The sequence below is a fragment of the Mesoplodon mirus genome (assembly GCF_964341445.2).
Source record: "Mesoplodon mirus genome assembly, contig: SUPER_3_unloc_8, whole genome shotgun sequence".
Classification (NCBI taxonomy): domain Eukaryota; kingdom Metazoa; phylum Chordata; class Mammalia; order Artiodactyla; family Ziphiidae; genus Mesoplodon; species Mesoplodon mirus.
Genome location: NW_028295696.1, coordinates 716711 through 733494, shown reverse-complemented (window position 1 = coordinate 733494; position 16784 = coordinate 716711). Strand labels below are relative to the sequence as shown.

Sequence of the window (16784 nt, the reverse complement as noted above, 5' to 3'; positions counted from 1 at the left end):
TCAAGCCACATAATCCAGTGGTCAGTTTCTCCCAGTTAGTGAGGTTTGGGGAAAATGTACCCAGTGAACAATTCCTTGTGGCCTCACTCTTTCCTCACACTCTCCTCTGTGCTCTTGAGCTAAAGAGACCTGGATTCAAGTCACTTGCTCTAACCTTATTATTTTAAAATAGGGCTGCTCCTGCTTTGAGGATTTCCACGGGATCAACACAGTAGCAAAGCAGCACTGAATCAGAAGCAGGTAAATTTCAAAATGACAGCTCTAAAAATATCCACTCTCCTTTTGTTCTCCTCCTATCCCTTTGCTCTGAACACCTCTGCTCTGAGGCTTTGCCTTTACCCTTCTCTGATTACTGCTCCAAAAGGGTTTCCAAGAACCGGGAGTATTTATGGTTTCACTTGCTCCCAAGTCCTTGGTGGAAAAGGGTGCTTGCTTTCTGATTCTTACTAATTCCACACTCACATTGTTAACACAAAAATCATCACTTAAAAAAAATTTCCTCAGCTTCATATTTCATCTGGGCCAACACTGAAAGAATATTTTCAAAGAAACAATATCCTCTCTCCTTTGCTCTTCTGAGTTTCACGTTTTTACCTCCAGTCTCATTTTCAACCCTTATTATGGGATGCATCACCAAAATAGAAGAAAGTTCTTTCTGCTTTCCCTGTACCAGCCAATCATTCTACTTTGTTCTGTGTCTAACGAACAGAATGCAAAATCAACACAAAGCCTGATTATGCGACCTCTTCCAAGGGAAAGGTCTGAGAGTTGTCTGTTTACTAATGAAGCTCAGTGTGTATTAAGGGTTGACTGAAGCAATCATCAGGAATTTTCATCCCTTAAATTAGTGTTTTCCACCAGAGGCACATCGTTCATTTCAGATAATATAACTTTTAAGTTCAGGATACAACTGGACAAAAGAAAAGAAAAAAAAGTAACCAACACAACATTTGCAGTAATAACACAGTAACAGCTATCATCCTTCCCTGAGGAATTCAGCCTACTTTATGGACACAATTTAGTACAAACTCATAAGAAAGCTAACAAAGCCCAAAACCACTTCACAAGAGTGTAGAGAGGTAAAGGTCAAAACTTATTACTGCCAGGCCCAGCAGACAATGGCACCTACCGGAAAGAGCACAGGACGGGAAAACCTGGAAGCCTGTGTTCCAGTTTCGGTTATTCCTGTAAGCATTGGTATGATCTGAGTGAACTCAGCCTGCCCTGCTTTTTCCGTTTAGAAAAACCTACATCATCCTCTCATTAGAATGAAATGCCGCATCTGAAAAGTTGCAGATCTCTTTAGGAAAGAAACAAAACTCATGTTTCTAACCAAAATGGAATAATTCAGTCAATGGAGACATAATAAAAATCTGCCATAAAGCAACTGTTAACTTGAAATCTATCTTTTGTGGTGTATTTATATGGGTAAGGAGTGTAAGGATATCATAAGTAGAGTTACCAATTCTTCCAGAAATCAAGGTCATTGAGTTCAGATTTCAACTTTGACCTTGACCCAGGCTTACAGAGATGTAACATGTGCCAATACCTCATATCCACCATACATGGGAGAAACAAGGTATGCAGACAGATCTTCTTCTAAGTATCCCATATGTAGTGGTTTTAATACAGGGTCTCAGATTCGTTGCCATTCTTCACATCCAGATGTGGGCATTTCCCCTTGAATTTGGGCAGGCTTTCCGTGGCCTCAAACAATAGAGCAGGGGTCAGTAAATTATGGCTGGTGGGCCAAATCTAGGCCTCTACCGGCTTTTATAAATGAAGCTTGATTGGAACACAGCTATGTTCCTTAGTATATGTATTGTTTGTGTCTGTTTTCACATCACAGCAGCGGAGCTAAGTAGTTTCAAAAGAGACTGTATGGCGTGTAAAGCCTAAAATATTGACCGTCTGACACTTTATGGAAAAAGGTCTCCAACGCCTGCAATAGTATAAAGTGATGCTATGTAACATCTAAGACTAGGTCATAAAAGGTCATGCAGCTTTTGCATGATTCTCCTGGAATGCTTCAACCCTGAACACTCATTCTTGGGATACTCTATCTTGAATCCTAACTACCACGTTATGAGAAGTCCAAGCCACATGGGCAGACATCTATAGGCACTCCAGGCAACAGTCCTTGTTGGGCCCAGTCTTCAAGTCATCCCATCTCAAGGGCCAGACATGTAAATTAAAATTATCTAGATGATTGCAGCCCCAGCCATTTGAATCCTCATGAGCTGAGGTTTCAGACATCAGTCACAGAGTAGAGACAAGCCATCTCCTCTGTGTACTGTTTGAATTGCTGACCCACAGAATCTGGGCACATATTACAATTTTTGTTTATTTCACCACTAAGTTTGGACTTCTTTATTATGTAGCAATAGATAACTACAGCACTGTGTCTGTACACAGGAGATCTACATTTCACAGAGCACATACTTTTATTTATTTATTTATTTTTTTGCTTTAAAACAAATTTAATCAGTTATACATATACATATGTTCCCATATCCCCTCCCTTTTGCGTCTCCCTCCCTCCCTCCCTATCCCACCCCTCCAGGCGGTCACAAAGCACCGAGCTGATCTCCCTGGAGCACATACTTTTAGATGTGAATGTTGACTGCTCAATTTCTAAGAAGAACGTATACACAAATATAGGTACAAAATATTTATGTATATGTAAATATTAGACCTATATAAACTAATCTATATTATCCATAAAATGAGGGGCCCTTGATAATGGCTAACATTTCTTTTCAGTATTTATTGTATTCCAAGAACTGATAAATTCTTGCATTGTATGAATTTTCTCTTTTAACCCTCATAGCAACTCGCTGAGAGAAGTAATGTTATCTCTATATTATAGATGAGAAAACTGAGGCAGAAACAGATAACATGCTCAAGAGTACTCAACAAGTAAATTTTAGAGTCAAGATTTGAACCCAAGTTCTCAAGGTTTAGATCCCTTACTCTTAGTCACCAAGCTATATACTGAGTAAGGAGATGAAAGCTGAAGCCATTACCTCATGCTCAAGAAGTTAGACAGAAACTTAGTAGGCATGGTTGAAAGAAAACAGGACTTGGAGTCGTAAGTCCAGAGCCTGAGTTATGAAATGAATTCTCCTCTCATCTAGATATGTTTGTTTTTAGAAAATGAAAAAGATCACTGCATATTTTGATGGTTAATTTCTGTACTTAATGATTACAAAAGAATGGAATTTTACCAGGGAGCTATTTTGCAATGACCTAACTTATTGATTCAAAATCAAACCTTTATTATAAATTCTTGATTCAAAAGCAAATCTTTATTAAGTCTCCGTTGCATCAGAAGTCTTTCCCATTCTTCATTTCTTTTAAAACCCTTTCCTGTCTACTCTTGGCCAAAGCTTGAAGCCTAATTTAACATTTGGAAATAAAATAATGAAATAGTCATAACACAGCAATTCCAATGCCTACTGAAATGGAAGCTCTAAATAATTTTTCAGATAATTTAGGAAATTAAAAATATTTACATCATAGATGCAAAGAGAGAAGTTACTTGTGTAATAAAATAAATGGTGAGACAAAAAGTTTCTGGTCAAGTAGATTTGTTTAAATATGAACACTAATTTGAGCTCTATCCCGGTGCTAAAACCCAGTGACAGGTTGCATACAGTTTATAAAGGGATAGTTCAGTGCATTGGGTCAAATTCATGCCATAAAATGTGGTATTATTAGTAGTACTAGAAGACAGAGTGTGACTGTCTTCTTTGGGACATAGATAAAGACCCCAAGTTAGACAATATCAAGGACAAGTTATGTAGAAGAAGATATTATCTCAGTCCTTGGAACATGTCATCCAGGATTGAACAAGAGGTAGATTTATTATGAAGTACATGAAGCCAGAGACAGTAAGCAATGAGTGGTAGTTGGTTAAAATAGACAGGTTTTAGAAGTAGAGGCAAGGATGTAGAAAACAAACTTAGGGTTACCAGGGTATTGTGGTGGGGAGGCTAAATTGGGAGATTGGGGCTGAAATATACACATTGCTATACATAAAATAGATAACTAATAAGAACCTGTTCTTCTTATTAGCACAGGGAACTCCACTCAATACTCTGTAATGGGCTATTTGGAAATCACTCTAAAAAAATAAAAGTGGATATATGTATATGTATAACGGATTCACTTTGCTGTACACGTGAAATTAACACAACACTGTAAATCAACTATATTCCAATAAAATATTTTTTAAAAAAATAGGTTTTAAGAACCATAGTCAGGGAGCAGTGTGGATTGGAAAGACCTGGCAAGAAATATTTCTGCATCCTCAGACAATGCTCCCCAAGCTGGCTATTGCAAGGGTGAGCATTTAAGAGATCTTTGACCTAAGGAGGACAGGAGATTAACAATCAACCCCAATGTGCATGAATTATTCTCCTCTGTGTTATCAGAAATCAGATGGCATCCTAGAGCAAGGGTCAGCAGATCTTTTCTGTAAAGGGTCAGATAGTAAATATTTTGGATTTTGTGTACCATACCTCTCCGTTGCAACTGCCTATCTGCTGCTGTAGCACAGAAACAGCCATGCACCATATGTTAATGAATGGGTGTGGCTGTGTTCAAGCAAAATGTTATGTACAAAACCAGGAGTCAAGCGAGATCTGATCAGTGGGCCAGAGTTTGCGGACCCTAGTTCTGGGTCAGTGTTCACAGCTGAATGAGTCATGAGGCCTTAAGTTCCAGTTCTCATTGTACTACTTTCTACCTGGGTGAACTTGGGTTCATCCTTTTATTTATATGGGCCACTATATTAGTCAAGCTTCTCCAGAAAAACAGAACCAACAGCATGTGTATACAATGTGCCCATATATATTGATAGATCTAGATCTAGATATCAATATTGATACCTAGATCTATATCCATATCTATATAAAGATAGAGAAAGAGAGAGAGAGATTTTAAACAATTGGTTCACACAATAATAGAGGCTTGGTCAATTCAAAATCTGCAGGTTAGGCTGTCTAGAGACTCTAGGAAGAGTTGCAGTTCAATTTCTGTAAGTCTTCTGGCAGAATTCCTTTTTGCGACAGGGAGGTCAGTCTTTGTTTTATTAAGAGCTTCAACTGATTGGATGAGGCGCACCCATACTATGGAGGATAATCTGCTGTACTCAAAGTCCAACACCAATTTAAATATGAATTTCATCCAAAAACACCATGACAGAGACTACCCTGGTGGCACAGTGCTTAAGAATCTGCCTGCAAATGCAGGGGACACAGGTTTGAGCCCTGGTCTGGGAAGATCGCATGTGCCGTGGAGCAAATAAGCCCGTGCACCACAGCTACTGAGCCCGTGCGCCTAGAGCCCATGCTCTGCAACAAGAGAAGCCACCGCAATGAGAAGCCTGCACACCACAACAAAGAGTAGCCCTCGCTTGCTGCAAGTAGAAAAAGCCCACGTCTGACAACGAAGACCCAACGCAGCCAAAAATATCAATAAATAAATAAATAAATAAATAAATAAATAAAAATTGTAAAAAACACGAAAACACCATCACAGAAATATCCAGAATAATATCTGACCAAATAACCGGGCATGGTGGCCCAGACAAATTGACATAGAAAATTAACCACCTAAGACATAGTTTTGTGATCTTTTACTGAGAAATTTGACTTATCTGAACTATTTTGATAACTAGAAGATACCTTCTAGAGGTAACACCCTCAGGTTTTTACATGGTAGGCAGCAGAGGGAAAGAGCCCATTTGTCCAGTCAGATGACACCTAAAGGATAAAATTCTGTCTTCTCTTTCCAACCCACAAGGATGAATGCCAAAAATACATCACTTATATCTGCTTTAGCTAACATAGGATAGGCCTGGAACAGACCTATGCTCCCAGTAAGCCTCATGAAATGCTATTTCATTAAGGGGAGACTTTACTTGCTAAGATTAGAAGCAAAAGAGAGTGGTGGATGAAACACTGCCCAAGGATATAAGTTCATGCAAGGAAGCAGGAGAGAGAATGGGTATCCGAAGATGTGCACTCTAAGCCAACACTAATTCCACAGCATCAGGTTATAATTCAGGGAGCACAACTGCTGGGGTGTTTTTCCCCCTCTTTTTTTCCCCCAAAGAGGGACAAATCAAGCATACTGACAAAGGAAGAGCATTAGTTACCACAGATAAATTCCTTTTTAGAGGTGATCTCGCAAATAATTTGGCTCAGTGTAGACTATGATTTGGTTCCAAAAACCATAAGCTAGAGCATTTCATTCCAGGTCCCTCCTCAAATATCCATGATAGGTAGAAATTTGGCATCAGTAGTTCTTGAAATCTCCCCAGGTGATTATAATATGCAACCAGGGCTGAGAATCTGGAGATGTAGAGAGAATTTAAATTCAACTTTAGTTAAACAGTAAAACAAGCTCTGACTCTACTGGCTGGAGCTAGAAAAGGGATATGCATTTACTGGGATGAGAAGATAAAGAAAACCAGGGAGTAAACCAAATGCTTTACACCTGTGCTTAGCTAATTGTTACTCAGATAATTCAGACAATCTTACAGCACCTGAACCCTGAAATTCCTTAGTTCTGTTTAAAAAAAAGTAAATCTTCAAGTAACTGAACTCTGAGAATCATGTAAATCATAAAGAAAAAGAAGAAATCTTATTTTTTGAATTAGTTGATTTCATATATACTGTTTCACATTCATGATGTTAACTAGTTAGCTTTCTTTCCATTTTATGTTTGAGGAAAGTAAGGCTTTAAAAATCTCAGTAATTTTCTCAAGGTCACTTGTTGAGGGTGTGGTAGGGAGCATAATGGCTCCTAAAAATGCCCTCACCCTAATCCCTAGAACCTATTAATATGTTACCTTACATGGTGAAGAGAACTTTGCAGATATGACTGAAGTTATAGACCTTGAGATAGAAAGATTATCCTGGATTACCTCATGGGACAAATCTAATTGCATGAGTCCTTAAAAGTAGAAAACAATTCCCAACTGTAGAAAGAGAAAGAGAGACATGTCCTAATAGAAGCAGAATCAGAGAGATTCAACATTTTGGGTTTTGTAGGTGGAGAAAGGGGACTCTGAGTCAAGGACTACAAGTGACCGCTGGAAGCGGATAAAGTCCAGGGAACAGAAACACCCCTAAGAGCCTCCAGAAAAGAATGTAGCTCTGCCAACACTTTTTTTTTTCTTTTTTAACCATCTATATTGGAGTATAACTGATTTACAATGGTGTGTTAGTTTCTGCTTCATAACAAAGTGAATCAGCTATACATATACATATATCCCCATATCTCCTCCCTCTTGCATCTCCCTACCACCCTCCATTCCCGATCGCAACCCTGTATGTGGACACAAAGCACAGAGCTGATCTCCCTGTGCTTTGCGGCTGCTTCCCACTAGCTATCTATTTTACATTTGGTAGTGTATATATGTCCATGCCACTCTCTCACTTCATCCCAGATTACCCTTCCCCCTCCCTGTGTCCACAAGTCCACTCTCTATGGCTGCATCTTTATTCCTGCCCTGCCCCCTAGGTTCTTCATAACCATTTTTTCTTTTTTTTCAGATTCCATATATCTGTGTTAGCATACGGTATTTGTTTTTCTCTTTCTGACTTACTTCACTCTGTATGACAGTCTCTAGGTCAATCCACCTCACTACAAATAACTCAATTTCATTTCTTTTTATGGCTAAGTAATATTCCATTGTATATATGTGCCACATCTTTATCCATTCATCTGTCGATCCTGCCAACACTTTTACTTTACTCAATTGAGACCAATGTCAGACTTGTAAGGTAATCAATTGACATTGTTTTGAGTCACTATATTTGTGTTCATTTGTATGAAAGCAATAAAAAACTATTACAGGGGTCCTATAGGAGCCAGGCTATATATTTATACTTAAGTATTTCTGAAATGAATTTAACCTTGTGATTGACAGCAGCAGCAGCTTCCAAGGGATCCCACCACACACCTGAGGCAAACGCAGCCTAATACAAAGCAGTGACAGCAGCAGGTCACTGCCCCACACTTGGGGTAGAGGGGGACTCGATCTACTGTAGCAGCAGCATAGCCTGAATGGGAACCCATCCTCCTGTGGCACTAGTCCCATCAACATTAGTCTAATCTGCTAGCACCTGCTGCACCAACAGACCCAACATATACAAACCCTCCAACTCAGCAGCATTAAGTGAGCCAGACTCAGTGTTTCCTGAAACTCATATCCAATGGCACTGGAAAGCCCAGATATCACCTAATGTTATGAAAACATAAAAAAAAACAATAACAGAAGACTGGGAACTTCAGAAAGAAAAGGGGAACAATGGAATGGGTGAAAACAAATGGGGTATATATAAGAGACTATCATTAGCCTCATGAGTTTCTTAAATACTATCCGATGGTCAAAGCAAATATTATGACACCATCTGATGTGGTTCTCAATGTAGAGAAAGGAAATACTACAGAAAATCATACTTTAAAACTGGGGAATATTAAGAGACTAAATGGAAGTAAAATTTTGGAACTTCACTTGAAGTAATAAAACACTGATTCCAGTAGGCTATGGTAAGTTACATATGTATACTGTGATGCCAAAAGCAACCACTAAGAAAACTATACAAACAGTATACACAAATGATTATAAATAAATTAAATTAAAATGGACTTATTAAAAAATGTTTAAGTAACCCAAAATAAGAGAAACACAGGATTGAGAAACTAAGGTAAAAGACAAAACAAAAAATAAAATGGTAGACCTAATCTTTAACATAGCAATAATTACCTTAACTGTAAATGATCTAAATAACCAAGTCAAAGACAGAGATTGGAAGAGTAGATTAAAAATTCACAAGCATGATCCAACTATATACTGTCTATAAGAAGTTTACTTTAAACATCATGATATAGGGAGTTCAAAGTAAAAGGAAGATAATGATATATCATGTGAACGTTAATCAGAAAAAGTAGGAATGGCTATATTAATATCAGATAAAGTAGACTTCAGAGCAAAGGAAATTATTAGGGGCAAACAGGGTCATTACATAAAGATAACAGGAATAATCCACCTAGATGACCTATTGATACTAAATGTGTGTGCACCAAACAACAGAACTTCAAAATACATGAAGCAAACACTGAAAAAGTAGTAAAAGGAGAAAATTTTAAATCCACAATTATTATTTGAGACTTCAGCACAGCAATTTATAGAACTACCAGAGAGAAAAATCAGCAAGAATATGGAAGAAATGAAAACATCATCAATCAATAGGATATAACTGACATTTAAAGAACACACTCAGTAACAGCAGAATACATATTCAAGTGTCCATGGAATATTCACTCATATACTATATACTGGGCAATAAAAAGAACCTTAGCAGATTTAAATCGTAATGTGCCTAAGTGTTGGATGCTAAGACTCAGAGGTTTTCTTATTTCTTTCATTTATATATTCATAAAAAATTAGCAGATTTAAAAGAATTAAAACCATAGAGTATGTTCTCTAGCCATAATGGAATCAGACTAGAAATCAATAACAGAAAGACAACAGGAAAATCTTCAATCATGTGAAAACTAAACATCACAATTCCAAATAACTCATGGGTAAAAAAGACAGCAGCAAGGAAATATTTTTTAATGCATAGAATAAAAGAAAATGGAGATATAACAGATCAAAGTTTGCAGAATGAAGTGAAAGCAATGCTGAAAGGGAAGTTTATAGCACTAAATTGGGAAAGAAAGTATTTCAAAGCAATAATCTAATTTTCTATATTACAACAGTAAAAAAGGAAGAGGAAAAAACACTAAACAAGCAGAAAGAAGGAAATAATAAAGATGAAATAGAAATCCATGAAACTGAAAACAGGAAAATAGGGGGGAAAAATCAATGAAACAAAAGTCTGGTTCTTGGAAATAAACAATCTAATCAATAAAGATCTAGCAAGACTGATAAAGATAAAAAGATGGATGGCACAAATCACAGATATCAGAAATGCAACCAGGGATACCATGACATATCCTGCAGGTTAATGAGGGACTACTTCTTATGAACAAGTCTACATTATAAATTCAAAAATGTAGATGAAATGGGCCAATGCTTCTACACTCAAAACTACCAAAACTCAGCCAAGATGAAATAGATAATCTCAATTTTCCTGTAACCATTAGAAACACTGATTTTTCATTTAAAAACTCCCAAAAGGAATATTCAGGCTTAGATGTTTCACTTTTACCCAAGACATAAAGAATTAACACCAATTTTACATGATTTGATAAGAAATAGAAGTAGAAGGAGCAGTTCCTAATTAAATTTATGAAGCCAGTATTACCTTGATACCAAAACCGGACAGGGATAGTATAGAAAGAAGAAAACTACAGACCAATATTTTTTATGAAATTGGCTGTAAAAATCCTCTGCCAAATATTAGCAAATTAAATCCAGAAATATATAAAAAGAATAATATACCATGACCAAGTGGCATTTATTCTAGTTATGCGAAGTTGGTTAAATATTTGAAAATCAAACAATGTTATCCACCATATCCAATAGATTAAAGGGAAAAGTCATGTGATCCTATCCAATAAGGCAGAGAAAGCACTTGACAAAATCCAATCCCATTCATGATTGTAAAAAAAGAAGAAAAAAGAACTCCAAGCAAACTAGGAATACAAAAGGAACATACTGAAACTCATAAAGATGATCTACAAACAACCTATACCGAGATTATATTTAACTGTGAAAGACTGAATGCTTTCTCTGTAAGATCAGAAACAAGGCACGGATATCTGCTCTCACCACTTTTAGTAAATATATTACTGGAGGTTCTAGTAAGAAAATAAGCAAAAATAAATAAATACATAAATTTAAATGTTAAAGTTTTAAAAAGTTCATTTAAAAGATAAAAGGACTAGTCCTACTATGTTGAATAGGAAGGAATATATCCTACTGAATGTTGAAGAGTAATATATCCTATTATATTGCCTAAGGAAAGGTAAAACTGTCTGTGTCTGAAGAGGAGATGATAATCTAAATGGAGAAAATACCAAGGAATCCACAAAAAGCTTGAGAAATAATATTAGTTTGTAAATGTTTTAGAGTACAAGATCAACACAGTTTTATCACATTATATATTAATAACAAATGTGTAGAAGCTTAAATTAAAATATGTGATGCCATTTACAACTGACCTAAATAAATACTTAAATACAAGCCCAATAAGACATTTATAGGACCTCTATACTGAAAATTACAAAATGCTGATGAAGAAAAATTTTAAAGTCCCAAACAAATAGGGAGACATACCTTGTTCATGGATTAGAAAACACAACATAATAAAGATGTCAATTCTCCCCAAGTTAAGAGGCTTAACACAATTACTCTTAAAATGCCCTCAAGGTTTTTGCGGATATAGACAAGCTTTTTCTAAGATTTGTATGGTAAGAAGAGGCTGAAGAATAGCTAAAACAATTTGTAAAGGAAGATTAAAATGGGAGGAATTAATCCACCCAATTTCAAGACTTCGCAGTAATTTTGGAGGGCAGATACATAGATCAATGGAATGGAATAGAGAACCCAGAAATAGACTGACATAAATACATTTAACCTGTTTTGCAGCAGTGCAAAAGCTATCAAGGAAGAGTAGACATTTCAAAACATGGTACTGAAACAGTTGGACATCCCTCGACAAAAACAAACAAAAAATGAACCTTAACCTAAACCTCCACACCTTACACAAAAATTAAATCAAACTGGATCATAATCTTAAATGTAAAAGCAGGACATTTTTAGAAAAAGAAATAGGAGAAAATCTTTGGCATCTAGAACTAGGTGAATAATTCTTAGACTTGACACCGAAAGTATGATCAATAAAAGCAAAAACTGATAAATTGGATCTCATCAAAATGAGTTAAAAATGCTTCATAGAAGATCCTTTTAAGTGGATGAAAACTCAAATTACACAGTGGGAAAACATATTTGAAAATCCCACATGAGACAGATGACTTGTATCTATAATATACAAAGAACTCTCCAAACAACTTAAAAAAATCCAACTAGAAAATAGGCAGAAGACAGGAACAGACATTTCATGGAAGAGAATATACACATGGCAAAGAAGCACATGAAAAGATGCTCAACATCATTAGCATTAGGGAAATGCAAATTAAGACCATAATGAGATATCAGAGAATAACTAAAATTATAGTGACAACATCAAATGCTGGTGAGTACGTAGAAAAGTTATATCACGTCACTGGTGGGAAAATAAAATGGTTTAGCCACTCTGAGAAACAGCTTGACAGTCTCTTTTAATCCTAAAAGTAGATTCACCCTACAACGCAGTAATTGTACTCTTGAGCATTTATCCAAAAGAAACAAAAACTTAATTAAGTTCCCACAGAAACTTACACATAAATGTTGAGAGCAGTTTTATTTATAATAGCCCAAAACTGGCAACTACCCAAATGTCTTTCAATGGATGAATGTTGAAACAAATTGTGATAAAATCTTATGATAGAATACTATGGAGCAACGAAAAGGAACAAATTATTAATATATGCAAAAATTAAAATGAACTTCAAGGGAATGATGCTGAAGAAAAAATTTTTAAAAGCCAATCTCCGAAGATTAAGTAATTCATGATTATGTTTACATATTATTCTTAAAATAACAAAACTGTGGAGATGGAGAACAGATTAGAAGTTGCCAAGGGTTAGAGATGGGGGTAGAAGGTACAGTGGGGAAACTTTGTGAGGTTTTTGTGGTCCCAGTACAAATAATACAGCACTCTTGGTTTTAATCCCTAAAGATGTTTAAAAACAATTCCTAATAAGAATTGTCCAGATATTTAGCAATGGCAGCAGATTACAGGTATAGCTCCCCAACATGACAACTTCAAAAGAGATTGTACTAATTCAATGCATATGTTAATTTTTAAAAGGCCAGTCACAGTACTTAAATGGTATATATCTTAACGATATTATTCTAAGTATCTAGCTATACCAGATGGACTAGCAGGATTTTCTGTACATTCAATCTTATTTAAGACAGTAAATCTTATAATAAGACAGTTAAAAAAAGAAAAAGAAAAAAAAACAAACCTCAACTACAGTTGGATATTCTCATAGGAAGATGAGGTGAAAATATGTAGCAGTGGTTCAAAAGCTTAAGCAGTGGCACCTAAATTTGGCTGCATATTAGAATCATCTGAAGCACTTTTTAAAAACCCTCACACTGACTGTTGGTCATCCTAGACCAATAAAATAACTTTAAATTTCCTCAGACGATGCCAGTGTCTACCCAGAACTGAGAACCAGCGGACTAAGCAGAAGGGGATGTTTCTACAAAGATTTCTTAACAATAAGTCCTTTCACCCAATCAGATTTACCTTCCCACAAAGGGGTAAAGAAGGCTAGATGTTGTCCATACTTGCTTAGCTTTAATTAGCACTTGTGACTTGCCCAAATCCTAGATCATGTTTCCCCTAAATTTCATGTTATTCCCTAAGTTTTTCAAATCCAGGGCTAAGGGGTTTGCCAGGATGAGATTTTAAGTATTCACACAGGGGAAGTCCCTGGCAAACCAGGAAAGCGGTCACTCTACAATGAATTGTAAAGCATCCTAAATAACCCTGCCACTGCTCCCAGATACTAGTCTGTGCCAACCAGTGGAGAAAAGGCATTCTCCATTACTACCACGGCAAATGCTGCTGTACTTGCCTTGGCTACTCCCTATCTTTTCCAGGCGTCACTCCCCTTAACCTGCTGGTGGACGCTTTGGCCAGCTGACAATGCAGATATTTTCAAACTTTAAGGTGAATAAAAATCATATGGAGGGCCTGTTATAACAGAGATCACTGAGCCCCTCTAGAGTTGCTGATTCCATAGGGCTGGGATAGGGCCCTAAAACTTGAATATCTGACACATTATCAGGGGACGCTGGTAAAGCTGGTCAGGTTGTTACCGAATGCAGGTTCATGTGTCTGAAGCACAGTGAGGCCAAACAAACCTAAAGGTTGGAGTCTGGAGAAGAGAAAGGTTTATTGCAGGATCGAGCAAGGAGAGGGGTGGTCCGTGTTCCAAAACCCCTGAAATCTCCAAAGGATTTCAGCAAAGCATTTTTAAAGGCCAGGTGAGGGAGGGACATCCCAGGGCATGTGATCAGCTCGTGCACAATCCTCTGACTGGCTGATGTTGAGGCCACAAGGCAGGTAACATTATCCATCCTTAGGTGCCAGAAGGTCTGGGGGCTACATGCTCATGATCATCAAAGAGTTCATTTCTTCCATTGGGTGGTGGTTTTTAGCATCTGAAAACTCAAGAAATATGCCTGAGATACTATTATCTGAGTACTTCAGAGAGAAACTACAATAGAGGATATGGGGGATGGGTCTGTCCTAGGAAGGCCCCATAGGGTACTGCTTGGTTACAAGGTGACCATACTTTGAGAACCACTGCTCTAGTGGCTTGGAATGTTAAGAAAGTAATGGAAGAATCCCTTCCCAGATCTAGATTCTAGTATCACCAGCTATTTTGGTGGGAGGAAGGGTAAGTTTTGTCCTTGCTTGGACTTCTTGTTCATTTATATCAAAGCCTATTTGAGGCAGTGTGTTCGGCAGTCCTGCAGATCTGTCTTTTGCTTCAACAGTGTTTGGAATGAACAGACCCAGGGACGCTCCTTGCTCCAGCCCCCGACCACCCTCCAACCTTTCTTCCTTTCGCAACCTTTGGAATCAGACACTCAGCTATCCTCAGCCTCCAGGACAGGCCAACACCAGTTTTTGAGCTTAGCTCCTTATCACTGATCAACCACGAGTACCCAGGTTCATCAGAATTATTCCACCAAGGTGGAAGCCGCCGCCCACCGCCTGTTCAACATGCATCTGTGGACACTTACCTCTCTCTGAGCATCTATTTCGACAGCAACAATGGGACTCTGGACAGTATGGGCCACATTTTTTGCCAACTGGCTGAGGAGAAGTGTGAGGGCGCCCAGCGCCTCTTGAAAATGCAAAACCAGTGCTGCGGCCACGCCCTCTTCCAGGATGCACGGAAGATTTCTCAGGATGAGTGGGGTAAAACCCAGGATGCTGTGGAAGCCGCCATTCTTAGGGAGAAGAATCTGAACCAGGCACTATCGGATCTGCACGCCCTGGGTCCTGCCCGTGCAGACTCCGAGCTCTGTGACTTCTTGGAGAGCCGCTTCCTGGAGGAGCAGGTGAAACTCATCCAGAAGATGGGCGACCACCTGACCAACCTCCGCAGGCTGGCTGGTCCGCAGGCTGTGCTGGGCGAGTATCTCTTTGAAAGGCTCACCCTCGAGCCAAACAGGAGTCTCTGAAGTCCAGCCGCGTCTGAGGAGACCCTCTGGCGTCAGAGCTTCTGCCTGAAGCCCCGCTCTGCAGCCACTAGGCAGCTTTGTAACCGCCCTGGAGCCCTCTCCCAAGCCTTGGACCAAATGGAAACAGTAACGCTTTTTGCAGAAGGAAAAAAAAGCCTATTTGAAATACAAACAGAATAAAGCGAAAAAAAGAAATATATACATATATTCACGTTCTTTTAACATATGAATTGCCCCACTTTATCTGTGTGAAATAAGTTTGTTCCCATTATTGGGCTGGTTCTCAAGCTTTGCTGCTCGTTTGAATTACCTAAAGAGCTTGGAAGAAAAACATTGGTGTCTGGGTCCCAGCCCCAGAGATTTTGATTCAGTAGGTCTAGGGAGGAGCCTGGGCACGGGGAGGTCTCAGAGTTCCCCAGGTGATTCTAATGTGCAGCAACTTTGTGAACCACCTCTTGGCTTCAATGCAGCTAGTCATCAGATATTAAATCTAAGACACATGGACTACTAGTGCGTGAGCTCTGTTGCTAGGTGTATTCCATTTTCTTCCTCCTGGAAGATTCGTGCCAGGGAAAATGATTGATAGTTGTGTTACTTCTCTGAAATGGATGGAAATTTCCAATTAGCGTGAACAGGGGAGGGTGAATGGGTGAATGCAATAAGGTGCATCATTTACGTATTGCCCTATGTGTATGGCTAGAAGCTTTTGCAACTGAGGTCTGCCCTACTTTTCATGCTAATGGTAATGCTTGTCCTCCTAATGCAGCTGTAAACTTTATAAGCCCATGGGTAGACAGCATCACAAAATATTTACCCCTCCCCACTGGCCCACTCTCAAGCTTCACTCCCCTTCCCCAATACACAAATGTGCATCAATGCGCTTGAGACCAATATCAACATACTGACCTTCAATTCTTCTACTTTGCAGCTTCCCTCTTATCAGGAGATGTCAGCATTTAGTGCAAGGACAAATGCTTGCCTCTTGAGGAGTAATGTAGACAAAGCCTCCAAGAGACAAATAGGCCTCAGGGAGGGGGAAAAAGTCTTTCAAAAAGGTTGATGCCCAGAGGAGGCATTTTCAGTCATCTCAGCTTAGAGGTCAAATATCCAAAATTAAAAAGGTTAAAAAAAAGAAGAAGAAAGCAAGGAAGAAAAGAAGGAAACAATTTTCTTATCTCATAGTAATAAGGCAGTTTTCCTTAAAAAAAAGACTTAAGCCTTAAATTCTCTTTCCTAATCAAAAGGTGCTTTTCCATCTTTAGACTATTCCTCTTATATCCTGTATTATTCATGATGTTTAATTCTTGAAATAGCACATGGCTGAAAACAGAAGCTAACCTCTTGTTCACTATGAATTAAATCTTCTTTTCCTAGGACCCATCTACAATGTACAATTTGGAGTTGGCCAACATAATTATTTTCTCTGAAATACGTTATAGCATTTTGC

The 16784-nt window shown here is 38.2% G+C and overlaps 1 pseudogene across 1 annotated transcript; it reads left to right on the top strand.

Annotated features, from left to right (window-relative positions):
• Positions 1–1118: 1118 nt before the first annotated feature.
• LOC309801736 (ferritin light chain-like) lies at positions 1119–15962 on the top strand (annotated as a pseudogene). The gene is made up of 2 exons: positions 1119–1187; positions 14820–15962. The product of its transcript is annotated as a ferritin light chain-like (transcript).
• Positions 15963–16784: the final 822 nt, after the last annotated feature.